Genomic DNA, 16,767 nt, shown 5'->3' with positions numbered 1-16,767 from the left:
CACCCCCTGAAGAACCTTCCCGTCATTTCCCACCGTTCCTTTCTTTATTGGCGCGTATTCTCTCTTACACATTGTACCTTGCTTCCTTAGAAACCACTTCCCCAATTCCTTCTTTCTCCGATTCTTCGAAGCCCTGATTCAATTTTGCTCCGTTTAAATTACAACAAGGATTTCAATTTGAGAGCTCAATTCGTTAGGGTTTGATTTTTGTTAAGTGTATGCTGTGTTTTTCTGAAATCTGAATCTCAAAGCTTCGATCTGATGGCGGCGGTGGCCGCCGCCAGAGCTGCTGTGATTCTGTACTACATGTTTGGCCGGAGAGCGTCGTCCAAGCGGAGATTTCTCCAAGTCGAGATCAGCGAGGAAGAGGCTTGTCGGCGACCGGCTCAGGCGCCGGCCACGTGGATCGAGTCAATGTCCACCTTGTCTGATACGCTGTGTTTCACTTACTCTGAGACCATAGGGAAATGGCCTATCAGTGACTTGATCTTCAGCATTAACTACCTCATGTGTAGGCAGGTAAAGTAATTGGCCTCAAATTTTGGAGTTTTTGCTGTAAATTCGACATTTTTGATACTATAAGGTTTGGAATTTGCATAATGGTTTATGAATTTACTGCTTCACCTTTGCAGGGGAATTTACAAGTGGCGAGTGTGTATGCTGGTAGTGATTGTGTGTAGCTCAAAGGCGCTAAGATTATTGAGGAACTAAATTTTTACTCGAAGCTGTTGACGCTTTGTTATCTGTTTTCCAAGAAACCGTTTCCGGTGTTTTTAGAGTCCGGCAGAAGCCCAAGGTTGCAGTTCGTAAGCTCTTAACTTAGTTCTATGTAATTGCATTTGGTTATGTGCTTACATTGTCCTTCTGAGTAATCGAAATGATGTTCATGGATATGATTGTTTATTGCATGTATATACATTTGAAGTTCATCTTGAACTTTTTTAAGTAATATGAAAAAACTCTATGACTACATGTCTTTCTAGTTGAGGTAAATAAAAGTACATAATAACGAAACACTTATAGAACCTAGTTTTTGACCAAATAGCTTCTTATCTGGATAACATTTTAGATTGGTGTGAAGTTTCTTTCAATTTCCTTTAGCATGAGTTATCAAACCTACGTCTTTCTTGAGAATTAATCCATAGCAGCAGAAAGTAGTATTCATAACAAGGAAAAACTGATAGCAGAAAATGTTAGTCCATATTCTGTAACATCATTCATGCCAAACAAAAATGAATTGAGTCAAGGGGATCACTGGGAAAGAATAAAAGTATGGTGCAGACGCACAAAGTTGCATATAAACTTCCTAATAATTCTATGATCCTTGTGATAAAGCACTTCCGTTTTTTATTTACTTTTGTACTAGTGAGTGATTGTTAATTGTGTTATTAATTAATAACATAATGTTGCAGCTTTTGGAGCCTGCGTTCACCATTCTACGTGATAAAGATTCAAAATGCTTTCTTATGTTGATATGTGGTACACATAGTATCAAAGATACACTAACTGCCACAACTGGTGCAGCGGCCCCTTTCCACCATTCGGTTTTTGATGATGGTGGAATAAGCAACTTAGTCCTAGGATATGCTCACTGTGGGATGGTTGCTGCAGCCCGTTGGATTGCTCAGCCCAGTACTCCTTGCTTGCTTAAGGCTTTTAGTGAATATCCTGAGTATACAGTAAAGGTGAATGCCATTTCATGAACTATGCATCAGACTTCTTTTTTCTATTTCTATCTGTTTTGATTCTCTGTGTATTATTTCTTATCTTTATGGTGCATGTTTTGTCTTCTTACTGTTCTTTAGCTTAACTTCTAGCATTACGTTTTGTTTTTTAATTGACATAAACTGAGTCATTCATCCCACACATGTTCTAATACTACATATTTAAGATTACTTTTCAAGGAAGTCTTGTGACTCAGCAACCAAAGTGATCTTGCTACTGAATTAAGCATGTGCTCATTCCCTCAATTATATAGACTATCCCTATTTCACATATTCCTATTGTTAGATTATGTGTAGTTCTTCTTATCCTGTAGCTTGGGATTTCGGGTTTCAAAAGAATTGAATGAATAAGAGGTGGTACTGATATCTGAATTATCGGTTTGATTAGAAAATATACTGGAGGGTAACCATCTGGTTAGTTTTGGAAATTTGCTTTATTTAGCTTGGGGTTACTTAATAGAGAGGGAAAACTGATTTATTTTGTTCTTTTTCTTTTAACTTTGATTCAGGGAGTGTTCGTCCTGATACAAGTCAGGTAAAATTCCTCTACACCATGCTAACTTTTGTCAAGAAGTTCAACCTCTGTTTTACCGTTTACAATTGGTTAATCTCAGTTGTTCTTACGCTCTTTCCACTACACAGCTTTTACTTTTGATTCCACTATTGGCACAAATCATGCTATTTGTGCACTTCGTTGATGAATCAGCAAGAAGTTTGTGGTCTATAGTCATCTGAAAGTTATTTTTGATAATGATGTGGGCCTAATTTCAAAACCCATTTCTGCAATTCTTACTATAACTTTATCTTTCTATCTTTTATTTTCAGTGTACACGCTGATAAACCTATAAACATGCCTCACTCATATCTTAAAATTTATCTCTCTATCTTTTTCAAGTTTCAGATTATAGTGTAAGATTATGAATTATAGATCAGATTTTTCTTTTCCAAGCATGTGATTTCTTGCATAGGTGACAGTCCAATTGAAAACTAGATCAAATAGAACAAGCTAATGATGAAACAAGGTATAGATCACTTGCTAACAAGTCTAGTTCTCAAAACAGGATTACTTTTAACATACCTTTGTTTTCTTTCTCCTCCTAGAGTTTCATTCTCATTTCACTTAGATACTAAGTGCAGTGTTTCGTAACTTTGCTTGAACATATTCTGTTGGATGTCTGCTGATTACTTAGTGGCCACTTGTATTTTATCTTTCACAGAGATGGGCTAGAGAAGTGGAAGAGAAAAAGCTTATTGGCAGTGGAGCACTGGATTTGCAGGGACATGCCTCCAATGTATGGAACAACCAGCTAAACACACACTGGCTGACAGATTTGGGAATGCATGTGTTGATATATAGACCATTTATCAGGTTCCTCGATCTAATTCAATCCTTACTTCTTAGGTCTCAATTTGCTATTATGACTTATGGTTTTGACTAAGTGAACTTGCAAGAACTAAGTCATTATTAAAATGATACATTGAGTTTAGGATGCCTGATGTTGTCGTTATTGCTCGTTGTATTGTGCTATACTTCTATTGTTTCTTTTTCAATTGTTACAACCTCAAGTTTTGTTGCTGCACATGAGTTTAGGATGCCTGATGCTGCAAAAATGATATTGTTGTTATAGTATTTTTTTTTTGGTATGAGATTGGAAGGTTTCTATTATTCAATAGACTAGATTACATTCCAAGCCAATTCTAAATAGCAATGCCTAAGTACTTGCAATGCAACAAACTACTAACTGCATTTTCAAAAACTTTCATAAGAGCAACATTTTTCTAGTATATACTAGGAAATTTACCCGCGCGATGCCGCGGGCTAAAGTTGTTACGTTAAGATAAAGAAAGTAAGGGTTTTTCTGCTGTGAAACAAAATTTATATAAAAGGGGCGTTCATTAAAGAAAAGGAGGTGATGCTTGTATGCATCATATGTACAAACCAAAAAATAGTTAGTTTGATTTTGTTACAAAATACTGCCATTTAGGGAGCAAAAAGGATGTTCATGGCTTCATTCGCTGCTAATTGACATTGCTTAAAAGTGTGAAAAACATTATCTTTTCAAAAAATGGTTTATGCGATGCAGTTCAAAGAATGTCATCTAGTCAGCGAAAAGTAGATGACTGGCTTCACTGATCTTCTGTTTGTAGTCTTCAAAAAGAGGAGCTGCAGTTTCTAATCTTGCTTGGCATGTGCGCTCTTGCCTTTTTGTGTACTTGTATTTTAAAGCATTGAAGAGTGGATGGCGTGTTGGTTAGTATGGCTGGTTGTATGTTTAAATATAAACATTTTTAAAGAAAAGGAGGTTATGCTCTTACTTTTTTTGTTTTTTGCTGGATTCTAATTTGAAGAGCTCTTTCTGAGTTGACTCTTTAGGTAGTTGCAAAGCTCTTTTTGAAGGTGGTTGATGTTTTGGTGTCACATTTGTAAGCATCTTTTCTGGTGATAGTTGGATGTCTGGATAGACAGCTTTGATTTTCTGGTCATCTCGGTCGTTTAATATGATTTCCCAGATTTTGAATTGACCAATGCTCTTGAAGATTTGTTCTGGAGGGTTGTCTTGCTCTGTGTAACCTTCTTCGATCACTAACTTTTGGCAAGTGACTCCAAAGAGAACATCTGCTGGTTTTCCTATTAATATGGCTGATGTTGAATCACTTTTATCCTCGAGATGCACCTCCATTCTGAAGCTGTGGTATTGATGAAATGGAATGTTAGTTTCAATATCAATTATTTTGGATACATTGTATGTTTATCTTACAAAATCAGGAAATTTGATTTCAATTATTAATGGTTGAAGTTCAAACTCAATGGGGAATCAGAAAAAGCAGTTATTAGATATTGAAAATAGTCAATTATTACAATACTAATTTCTGATCACTGGAGATAAAAAATGGGGAAAGATATAATATTTCTCATTAGACCATAGAGGACTGGTGAAGCTTTGTTTCTTTAGTTATGATTGTATGCAACAGGAACAGGGGTAGAATTGAAACAATAAAATCACAGAAATAGACACTGAAGTTTCTATTACTGACACGGAATTAGAGAGATTGAAATTCTTCCAAACTATTTTGTATCTTTTGCCATGTATAAATTATCATTTTATATTTAGATTAGATTTCTTCAATTTAGATTCACATAAATTGATATAGCTAAATAAGAGTGTATAATATAATAATGGAGGAATTAAAGTTTATTATCTATGCTTACATTGGCTGTGCAGTCTGGAAGCCGTGCTTTGAACAGGAGAGCAAGCTGCCGTTTGGTGTTTACTTCAGTTGTTTGTAGCACATGGGGCAGGCTTCGTAGTACCATCCATTTCGGGTGATCAACTTGGTAATTTCAGCTCTACAAAAAATTGTAGTTTCCTGCACCAGTATAGATGTGTGTAGTTAGTATAGATTTCATGGATGGGAGGGTGATAGAAGGAAAGAAACTCTGTTGTAATGAAGTAGAGTTGGATTGATAAAATACCTTGTTTGTTTCTGGATCCAGTAGGTTGAGTTCTTTTAGTCCTTTTTTCTACAGCCTCCGGTTCATCAGCTCCTATTATTTGTTTTGTTGGACTTGTAAAAATTCTTGGAAAGCAGGTATGAAATGGTTGTGAAAAACTGCAATGATATAAAGCAGGTATGAAGTATTGTAACATTAAGTTTCAATTATACATTCATGTAATTAGATGCCTTGTTGTTCTTAAAATTGAGATTGTGTACCTTTTTTTGTACTCCGCTGTGTGGGGAATGTCTGGATTGATGAAGGTGAATGTGCTCATGGTACTGTTTAACACAGGTTTGCCTGTTCAAAAAATGAGTGAAGAGATTAGATTTGAACTGCAAGGGTAGTGGACATATAAAGGTATTTGGATAGAAGATATAGTTTACGTTGGAATTCTTTGTCCCTTAAGCTTGTGAATACAATTAAAACTGGAGGTGGCAGTTGGCTAATGTGTTGTGCTTCAAAGGTGCGTGCAGCGTCTCCCCAAAGAGTGACCCTCACATCTTCTTTCCTGCAAATGTATTGAGAAATGTAAATGTAGCTTTGTGCACTAAAGCTGAGAGACTTCAATTAGGGATGCAGTTCAAAGTTTATGTTTTGTTGCTATATTAAGGCACAAAGGTCTTATAATAAGTCAGATAAAAAGTTAAAATGACAAAAAAATTGAGGATCAATAACACCAAATTGCAGGTTTTATTAAATTAAAAAGAACACCAACCTAAACAACTAAAGTTGCTCTAAATTCAAGGAGTTCATTTTTATACCTTGTATTTTGTATGTACGTGGCGTCTTGATTCAGGCCTTTCTTCAATAGTGACTTCCTCAATTGGCTAGATTGACTTGATGCGTCCCAATATATCTTCCATAATGGAAGTGTAGTGTATTAAAACAATGAAATGTAAGGAGTATGTTAGTAGTTGTGGTGGTTTTAATGCGTGAAAATTTTTTTTAATACCTGTGAGGATTTCGTCGTCATCGATACGGTTGTGCAGGTGGTTGTACTCTATGAGATAGAACTGGTGTTGTGGGATTGGAGGAATTACATTTTCAATTGGGTTGAAGATTGTTCTATTGTTGAACCAAATCTGCGCTGCGTGTGGCACAATTTTGTATGATTCTGGGGAACGCTTGGTATGGAACTGTGTAATTTCATAGACGTTGCCTTCAGTGATATGATGTGATACTTCTTCATAGTCTCCTTCCCTCACTGAAGCATGAATAGCATCATTCTGCATGACATAATATGGATTAGAGAGAATGTATGTAAACTTGGAGGAGTAATTAAGATGAAAGTGATATCTACAGAATTAAATGAGTTTTCAATTATATACTTCTGCTCTTTTATTTCATTTGGAAGTTAATTTACATTTATATAGACCTAAACAGAACAAAAGTTAATAGCTTAACTATGGACCTAGCTTAACAAAGAACGTAATCTGTTCTATATGTAGAATAGAGATATACTTGTTAAGTCTGCTTTTTAAATCTGAGGTTTGAAATTATTTATATGACTATTTGTCATGTGAATCTTCCTCATTTTCCTCATGTGGATTTGAAGTTTTATTTACTAATGTTACCTGTTGATCCACCAGTACACAGTGTAGGCCATTATCTTGCGCCACAGGTTTCAATATTTTACCTCTCCACAGTCTGCACACTCACACTCACACTCTTATTTTGATGTCAGTTTGACGTGGCTGGACATCACGCAGATTCACTATCGACATTGTTAAACTTCCAATTCAGTCTGGAAAAAAAATTGTATACAGATTAGGGTATCAACACCATAATATGATCAACATGAAATTTGGTTACTATGCACTGGACTGGAAATTATGGATTGGAAACTTGAAATTGGTTATCGACATGACGTTCTCAGTTTCATAACAAATAAGGTCGATCTATTTGATAAGTTATTGATGTTCTCAGTTAACAATGTTATTGGAAAGAGATGATAAATACGTGAACTTAGGAACATGAAGATCTAAAGAGAAAAGAGAAAATTGTACGATAAAGATTGAAGAGGATTGTCAATGAAATCAAATAAATAGTTCTGCATAAAGATGAAGCATAGAATATAGCATGTGATTTAAGTATGCAAACAAAAATAAACAAATCAAATAAATAATTCTGCATAAAGATGAAGCATAGAATATAGCATGTGATTTAAGTATGCAAACAAAAATAAACAAAACAATTGAAACGTAATCACATACTTTGCTGGAATGACATACTCTCAATAATGCTATGGTCTTTTTTTTTTTTCACAAAAACAGTGAACTTAAATTATTTGACAACATAGGAAAGAAAAAATGGTTACCAATAAGTAAAAGGAACTACCTTGCTTCTAAGGTTCTGGTGCAGCAAGCTATATGCAACCTATTTTATGAATGTCAGATTTCTTGTTCAGAAAATTGTATAGAAGTTTCTACATATTTCATGAATGCAGCTAAAATAAAAGTCAATCAGTTCGTTGGACTACACAACTAGGGCTGGGCGTTTAAACCCGAAAACCCGTAAACCCGGACCGGCCTGTGAAAGCCCGATCCGTTCGGGCCGGGCCCTATTTTTTTTCTCACCAAAACGGTTCGGGCCGGGCCTTCACTTTCAAAGTGACGGTTCGGGCCGGGCCTTGACATTCAAATTTGAAAAAGCCCGTCAGGCCCGTATTAGGTAAAAAAGAGACACATGTCAGTGTTTTATTTGCTCAATATTAGGCCACAAAATATTGTCATAGGATCAGGTATACTGAATTATATTCCCCACTGACCTAAACCTAAAGTGAAGTAGTGAACTAAAATACTCGCAGTCTCGCACTCTTCGACTCTTCGAGTCTTCGCGGCCTCGCCTCAATCTTCCCCAGTTCCCCCAAAGTCCCCAGTTTACCCGATCTGAGAGACTGAGAGAGAGGCTGCCATCTCAAAGGCGATCTGAACAGAACCCAGCCGCCTCCTCCGGGCTCCGATCGCTTCCGCCATGTCCGCCAACAGAACCCACGGGCTTAAATCCGGACCGGTCCGTTTAAACCCAAACTCGATCTGAGAGAGGCTTTCTCCTTCACAAAGCCGATCTGCCCAGGCGCTTCTCCTCCGCCCGCTTCCGCCATCTCCGCCATCTCCAAGACCTCTCTCTCTCGGCGCTTACTCGATCTGGGCAGGTTAGTGGCTCCGGTCGCTCAGTTTCTCTTTGCATTCTAAGATTAAGCATTTTGACACAATCATTTGTTGCAGGACTGGAGTCTTCCACCCGATCTCCGATTCTCACCGATCCGCCTCTTCTGAGCTCTTCACCCAGGGATCCTTCGACAGGTGAATTTAAGCCCGAAAATATTAATTGCATATAAATCGTCTGGTCATCTTATTGCCCTATAGTCCTATACATCGTTTCAATTTTACTTGATGGATAATATTTGTCAACAATATCTGTGATGACTAAAGGATTTTTCGATATGAAATCAAGAATAAGGATTATGACTATTGAACCATATTAATCGTGGTCCCGATGAGGATTAGTGTACTTGATTAGTTGATTATCTGTTGTGGGTTAATTTTTCAATAGATTCCTCTCTCTGTATCTTTTTTTTTTTTTGATAAGCTCTCTCTGTCTCTCTACCAAATCACATTGTTTGGTTAACCTTTGCATCATATGTATTACTTTAATCGTTGAACTTTGCTACTTGATGACAAATAATTAAAGTTGTTATAGTTATGAATTTTGGACTGCTTAAGTACTTGGATATAAAGTTGATGTTAAGGCTTGGATTAGAAGTTTAGAACACTGGGTTTTTGATAATTAATTATTTAGTCTCTGTTGAACTGCTTAGTGATTTTGGTGTTGGTTAATTTACCTCATGCATGGTTGAATATCACAGTTTAGAAGTTTAGGACAATGCAGTATTCTCTATCTCCAGTAAAATTGAAAGTCATATATATCTGCATTTGGGGCTGATCATGATGTGTACCATTGGATGTTATCTCAATGCTCTAGTTATTTGTGCTAAGGAACTTTGTTTTACTAAAGTATAATCTGGTCTCAGCTTAGCCTATAAAGTATAAACTTTGTTTTACTAATTCTAGATTATGCTGGTCCCACTGATGGGAATGCTGTTGTACCATCGCCGAAAGCTCCAGCTGAACCAAACCCAGGAGCTCCTGAGGCTCCTCCTACGGCTCCAACATCTGCTTGTCCTCCTAGACCATCAATAAGGAAGAGAAAGCGGGCCGAAAAGAAGGCAGTGAAGCCACTGAAGGTCACAGCCAGGTCCGATGTCTGGGCACACTTTGAGAAGTTTGATAGGGCAATTACAGAAGTTGTGGATGGAAAGAAGCAGGAAGTTGGACGTGAAGTAAGAGCAAAGTGCAGGTATTGTGAAACTGACCTTGCTGGAGATTCTTCTTTTAGTGGCACTAGCACTTTAAGAAGGCACATTGAGATTGTATGTAAAAAATACCCGGGTAGGGCTGATATAGAGGGGCAGCAGGTTTTAACTAGTGATGGGATGGCTTCCCGTACTCTAGTGTCTAGAACTTGGACTGAAGAAGCATGTACTTTAGCTGCATGTAAAATGATAGTAGTTGATGAACTACCATTTAGTCATATAGAGAAACCTGGGTTTAGGCATTTTTGTGAAGTAGCTATCCCCCATTGGACAGTCCCATCTAGACGTGCCATTGTAAGAAAGTTTTTAGAATTGTATGATGAAAAAAAAGAGGAGCTGAAAATGGAATTAAGCAAGCATAGGGTCTGTCTCACTACCGATACATGGACATCGGTACAAAATGTGAACTACATGGTGTTGACCGCCCATTTCATAGATAGTGGGTGGAAAATGCACAAAAGAATTTTGAACTTTTTTGTCATTTCCAATCACCAAGGCACAACCATAGGAAAAATGCTTGAAACGTGTTTAGTTCAATGGAAAATTGATAAAGTGTTGACTGTGAGTGTTGATAATGCATCGGCAAATAAGGTTGCCATTGATTATTTGAGGAGAAAAATGGCCAATTGGGCTGTACCCCCTTTTTTGGGAGGCAAGCATTTGCATGTTAGATGTCTTGCACACATTTTAAACTTGATTGTGAAATCTGGTTTGGCTATACTAGATAGAGCAATAGCTAGTATAAGGAATGCGGTAAAATATGTTAGGAGCTCTTCCTCTAGATTAGATGTGTTTAAGTTGTGTGTTGAAAGAGAAGTGCCTGAATGCACCAAGGTGTGTATTCTTGATGTTCCAACAAGGTGGAACTCTACATATTTGATGTTAGAGACTGCAATTCAGTTAAAGAAGGCATTTGATAGATTGGCAGAAGAAGAAGATGTGAAATATACAAGCTACTTTGATGAGGATGAGGAACTATTACAAGAAGAAGCTGCTTTTGAAGAGGCAAAGCGCAGAAAACCGATGAAGAGGGTAGGGCCTCCAAAGGACGAAGATTGGGAGAGGGCTGAGTTGTTTGTGGGGTTTCTAAAAGTTTTCTATTCTGTTACACTCCGGATTAGTGCATCTACTAAGCCTACTGCACATAGAGCATTTCACGATATTGTTGCTGTAAATTCAGAGATTAATGCATTATTTAGGACGCCGGAAATGCAAGATGGAAGTGAAGGTGAGAAACTTATGGTTGAGATGGCTGTGAAGATGGGGACAAAGTTCCGGAAGTATTTTGATAGCATAGATGATATGAATCAGCTGCTGTTAGTAGCCTTGGTTTTGGACCCTCGATACAAACTTAGGAATCTTGAGCATAATTGTGTGAAATACCTGCAATTTGACAATGAAAGTGTGAAAAGAAAATCTGCCCAAGTGAAGGAGTTGTTGGTGTCTTTGACAGATTTGTATGCATCATCGGCTGCTGCTCAAAATGGTCAAAAAAATCGAGGAAGAGAGGCTGTGAACAGTAGCAGTGTCACTACCAATTTTGCAGCCAAGAATATGACAGGCAAAATGGCTGAAATGCTTGATGATTGGGAGAGGGAGCTTGAAAACAGCTGTGAAGTTGTCGTGGAGAGTGAGGTAGATAGGTATTTGTTGGATCCTTTTGAAAAGCCCCCAAGAGCAGCTGAATTTAGCATCTTACTATGGTGGAAGCTTAATGGCTCCAAGTATCCTAATCTCCAGCTAGTAGCAAAGGATGTTTTTGCTATTCAAGTGTCAACCGTTGCTTCCGAATCATGTTTTAGCACCGGGAATAGAGTAATTGATCCGTATAGGAGTTCTCTAACTCCTAAATCTGTTGAAGCATTAATATGCTTGCAGAATTGGATCAAATAAGAAAACGTGCAAAATATTGAGTTTTTTCCAACAATTGAAGAGATGGAGTTCTATGAGCTGTGTGAAAATGGTGCGTTTAATGTTTACATGTTTAATAAATCGAATATGCTATTGTTTTTCACTTTTTGATGGGGCTTAGTATTAATTTAATGTTTTTGAATGAAATGGCAGACTATGCGAAGGAGAAGGCTGCTGAACAAACAGCAAAAAAGGCTGCTTGTAGGACCAAAAAATCAAAGATGGCTGCTGGTATTTGATTAATTGCTTGCTGCATTATTTTTTGCTTGCTTGGTGCATTTTACTGCTTTGCTTGCTTGATGCATTTGCCTGTGTGTAGTGCTAGTTGACCCCAGGTTGCAGCTTGAATGGTTTGTTATCTAAATCGATTTATGATGCTTGTTATAGGGACAAGTGTGGAAGCCAATTAATGGATGGCTACATTGTTGGTGAACTGCTGGATTGAAGACTGGAAGAATGGCTACTAAGTTGCTGTATTTGAATTAGGACTTTCTAATTTCTATTTCATTGCATATTTGTACTTGAATTTGGACTTCATATTTAAATTTGGACACTTTGTATTTCAATTGTACCTTTAATTGTTCTTGAAGAGTACTTGAATTTGGATATTATGTATTCTAGATATTCGAATTTGCAGCTTGAACTTTGGATTTTGATAGTGTTTTAATTCAAATTTTCACCAGGTTGATCTGAATGATATATAGCAAAGTACATAACTAGATATAGAAATGATAAAATACAGGTTTTTGGGCCCGAAAGCCAGCAAGCCCGGCCCGAACTGAAACGGGCCGGGCCCGGGCCGGTCCCTGTTTGTGTCAAAGCGGGCCGGGTCCGGGCTCAATGAAAAACGGGCCGGTCCCGGGCCTAGTGAAATTATTGTTGGACCCGGCCCGTGCCCAGCCCTATACACAACAAACAGATATGTTCATATAAGGACTATTAGGAAGAAGAAAACTTGACTGATATACATGGGACATAAAATGCTTCAATAAAGCAAAGGAAAGCTATAAATGAATATTTGTTATGAAATTGAGAATGTCAAAAACATAACCAAATAGAAAGCGATTTAAAGTGTCCAAATAAAACTTTCTTTTGATTTTCTTCCAATAAACCAATTTTTCTTATACAGGATAAAATACTAAAAATGCAAGAAACAGTGAGTTTTTTTTTTCAATAATCTCAAATTTTCTTTTAAATGGAAAATTTAAATAAAAGGCCATAAATATGAATGACGTACTTCACAGACTTCTTTTGTCAAATTCCAAGGCTTGGAGATTGCTCTCAATCTCTCAGAATTTAGCCAAAAGGGTTGATAGAAATAACTTGATAGATGCAATTCCTAATGTTGTTCACAGTATAAAGTTGTTTTACGAAAATTCCAAAGTGGCTTTCATCAAAACATACCTGGAAGTCGACACCTGGGAAGTTGAGCTACTTCAAAAATTCAAGCCTAAAAAGAAAGAAGCAGTAAATAAGTTCCGGAAAAAAAACAACAACTTCAAACATCATTTCAAGCGAAAAGTAAATCATCTTGGAGTGTCCAACCACAATTTTCTGCATTGACAGCAAGTCATAACATTATCTTTATAAACACAACTGTTCTCAAGCATGCAACAAAACATTAAAACTACCAAAACGGTCCAGGTAATTTACACTGCCGATACATAATGATACAATGCATATTTCTTGAATATGATCAAAAAGATAAAAACTATCTCGTGCAGCCTTCAAGCAAAGAACAGTACATTCAGTAAACACAGTCTAATCGAAAACCAAACTTCCTTTGAAGTAAAAACACTATATTTACTCAACAGAATCCAATTATACCATAAAAAGAATTAGACTTTGATGAAGTAATGGAAAACCAAAGTTACCAGTATGAAAAAAATTGATGGATATGTAATTAATACATATGACAATTTTCAAAATCAATGAGAAGAAGAAGCAGTGAAAACCTGAATCACTTCCCTACCAAATTATGAAAAAGCATGTCTATTTGAAGAAAATTGACATATTCTAATTCTAAATTCGGGGAGTTAAAAGTAGGGGCATGCATTTGGAAAAGTGGGAAATCTTTGTAGTTTAAATAATAAGTTGGGAAAATGTCATTACCTCAACTTGGTGTATCAAATTCTAAACTAAAAATGTAACAGAGCTAGCTATAGAGATAAAAAACAATCATCGGTAGTGTGATTGCTAGCAAGGACCAACATGCAGACTCATGAAGCGGTAGTGTGATTGCTGGCAAAGACCAACATGTAGACTCATGAAGCGGCTAATTTGAAATGATCTAGTTAAAATATGAATGGAGTGGAATGAATATACCTTTTTCAAATTTTTCTAAACGAAAAATGCAACAGAATAGTTATAGAGGTAGAAAACAATCCATTGGTAATGTGATTCATAGCAAAGACCAACATGCAGATAGTTATAGAGGTAGAAACAATCTACTGATAGTGTGATTGCTAGCAAAGATCAACATGCAGACTCATCAAGCAGCCAATTGTATATAGTTCAGTTGAAATATGATTAGAGTAGAACAAATATACTTCTTTCAACTTTTTCTAAACTAAAAATGCAACAGAGATAGTTATAGAGGTAGAAAACAATCACCAGAAGTGTGATCGCTAGCAAAGACCAACATGCAGACTCGTTAAGTAGCCAATTTGATAGTCAAATGAAAATATAGGTTGGGTCGAGTGAATATACCTTTTAAATAGCTGAAAACTTCAAAATTCAGAAGCTTTTCGTCAAAATTGAAGCTTCACTTTAGCGTTGTTGGCGGAGAGAATATCTTACACAACTAGGCTGTTGAAAATTCACATTGTTCTTGCATAGTCAATGAACTTTTTTTCCCTTATAAGAAAACCAGAAAACTGGTTAGTTTTTGGGAAGATTATCGGTGGGGGAGAGAATCCAGTTTCAAGAGAAAGAATGGTACTCTGAAATTGTGGATTAGTCACTGGGTTGTGTAATTCCAAACAGAATGGGCCTCTAAACTATATATATATATATATATATATATATATATATATATATATATAAAATACGGTCTTTTTGAAGGTGTATTTGTGAGTAAAGTAATGTTTATATTTTATAAAGAAGCATGCCATCATTCTCTTTGTCGCTCTTTTGAAGATGCAAAGAAACAACTGTCCTCTTCGAGAGTAAACACGCAGACTCTGCGCAACAGGTTGCAAAACACCTGTCTCGAGGGCAACCATGCAAAATACCAGAAAAAAGCAGGGGTAAAATGGGCAGCACACTGTTACTAAGGGAGTACTGTTCATAAGCTACAGTACTCCTACACTGTTTTAGTATATATCAAATTTGTGTATAAAAGGAAAGCAGAATCCTGTTTCACATCTCCTAGGATACTTTGACTTATTAATTAAGGTATGCTGTGAAGGCGTGACTATATTATTATGTTTTGAAAGATCACCTGTCTTCCAAACTTGGGTTTGCATTACCAGATGTAAATGTAAGTCTTTTTATTTGGTCTTTCTCTGTAGCTTCTTGCTTGTGTCATTTTGTCCTGTTGCTCATGGATAGTGTGGCTTTTGATGTGGGAGTATTGCATGCAGCTTCTTGAAACAAGTTGATGTGGTGGCAGAAGCAGAAGAAAAAAAGAGGAGCAACAGGGGCAAGCATTAGTCATGGCCAAAGTGAGCAATCAATCATAAATAGTCCAATAAACACTGACTTATTTCCAGCAACTAATGTCTTTGCCCTTGATGCAATGTTAAACAATAAGTTGTCACATATTCATGATTTTGTGGAACAATGACAAATACGAATTGTATCTTGGTGGATCCAATGTATTTTGAAGTTTAAAATATGGGTTGGAGTACTATTAGTTCATTTGATTGTTTGCATCAAATTTTATTTCCATTTGATCACTACTGTTCATTAGTTAAATAGATATTTAAATGATCATACAACAGATTTCTCATTTATCAGACAATGGGTTTTTCAAAAAACAAGCCTTCTAATTTACTCTCTTACAACAGAAAACACTAGAACTCTATTGTCTGACAATGCTTAACAAACAACGGATTTAAACAAGTTCTGTTGTCTGAAAGCAGCGCCTCAATTGCTGGGCAGCTGCGCCTGGCATCTGCCGAGCCATCACACAACAGTTATAATACATACCTGTTGCCTGTGTGTTTCTCAGACAACTGTGTTCCACCGTTGTTCGAATTTTCAACAGACAACGGCTCGCTCTACAACGGTGGCACTCCAAATCAGACAACAATTTATGTCTGTCGTTTGATACGTTTTTTTGGCATAGTGGCGCAAGACTCATATCACCAATATACCAGCGACATAAGCTCCCGGCCGAGGGTTTTGATACGCCTCGGGCGATGATCGGGATCTCGAGCGTCCCATATTGAAAGAAATTGAACCAAGCTCCCACAAACCTCCTACATTAGGGTCATCTCCAACAACCTAAAGAGGTAACTTTACTACCGCTTTCCATTATCATTATCTTATCTGATACTGACTTAGGCATCGGAGAGTTGAAGGCCGGCACACCCGGTTTTCCCTCTGACCTTTATCTATTTTGCAGATAAGCGAGACTGATAGCGATAGTAACGGACCGATACAGGCCATGTTCAGCTGGATCAGACTCTTCTCGAGACAATTGAAACACCTCTATACCAACCATTGGCGGTATCCCCACACCGGGACCAATCCTCACTACTGACCCAGCCACCGGCCTCGCCGGCACCCTCATGGCCACGAACCCCACGTCGGGAAGCCTCGCTGGCCCCACTCATGACAGCACCAGCACAAACCCTCTAGTGGTCTACCTGAACTCCCCACGTATTGCTGCAGATCAATACCAATCCCCCTACAACATATGATGACCTCCTCGATGCCGCTACAGCCTTCGCTCAGGCCAAGTACGATACCAATGCTAATGCGTACCCAATTACCTTACCTCAAGTAAACAACCCCGATACCAGGAACAAAGACACCAACTGAGATAAACCTGCCCAACCGAACTACAGGGCCCCACGAGAGCGACAAGGCTATAGCGATAGGAGGGACAAGCAATACAGCAAGAGCCCCGAGAAGCCAAAATTCAACTCCTCAAGTAGTCGACATCGTGATGCACCATACAACAGCACCCGACACAGGGATAACCAGCGTTTTGCTGCACCTAGATACGAGATTTACACCACCCTCACTGCCTCTTATGAGGATATCTGGAATAACCATAAGGACATCATCCCACGCCCACCGCGAGATAA

The 16,767-nt window shown here is 37.6% G+C and overlaps 1 long non-coding RNA gene across 1 annotated transcript; it reads left to right on the top strand.

The window, feature by feature from the left end:
• The first annotated feature begins 2,016 nt into the window (after positions 1-2,016).
• On the top strand, positions 2,017-3,087 carry LOC121051830. The gene is made up of 3 exons (XR_005807135.1): positions 2,017-2,138; positions 2,234-2,259; positions 2,942-3,087. It is a non-coding gene; the product is annotated as an uncharacterized LOC121051830 (long non-coding RNA).
• The last annotated feature ends 13,680 nt before the right edge of the window (positions 3,088-16,767 follow it).

This window comes from Rosa chinensis, chromosome 2 (assembly GCF_002994745.2).
Source record: "Rosa chinensis cultivar Old Blush chromosome 2, RchiOBHm-V2, whole genome shotgun sequence".
Classification (NCBI taxonomy): domain Eukaryota; kingdom Viridiplantae; phylum Streptophyta; class Magnoliopsida; order Rosales; family Rosaceae; genus Rosa; species Rosa chinensis.
Note: the sequence above shows the minus strand (reverse complement) of the source record. Positions and strands in the feature narration are given on the sequence as shown.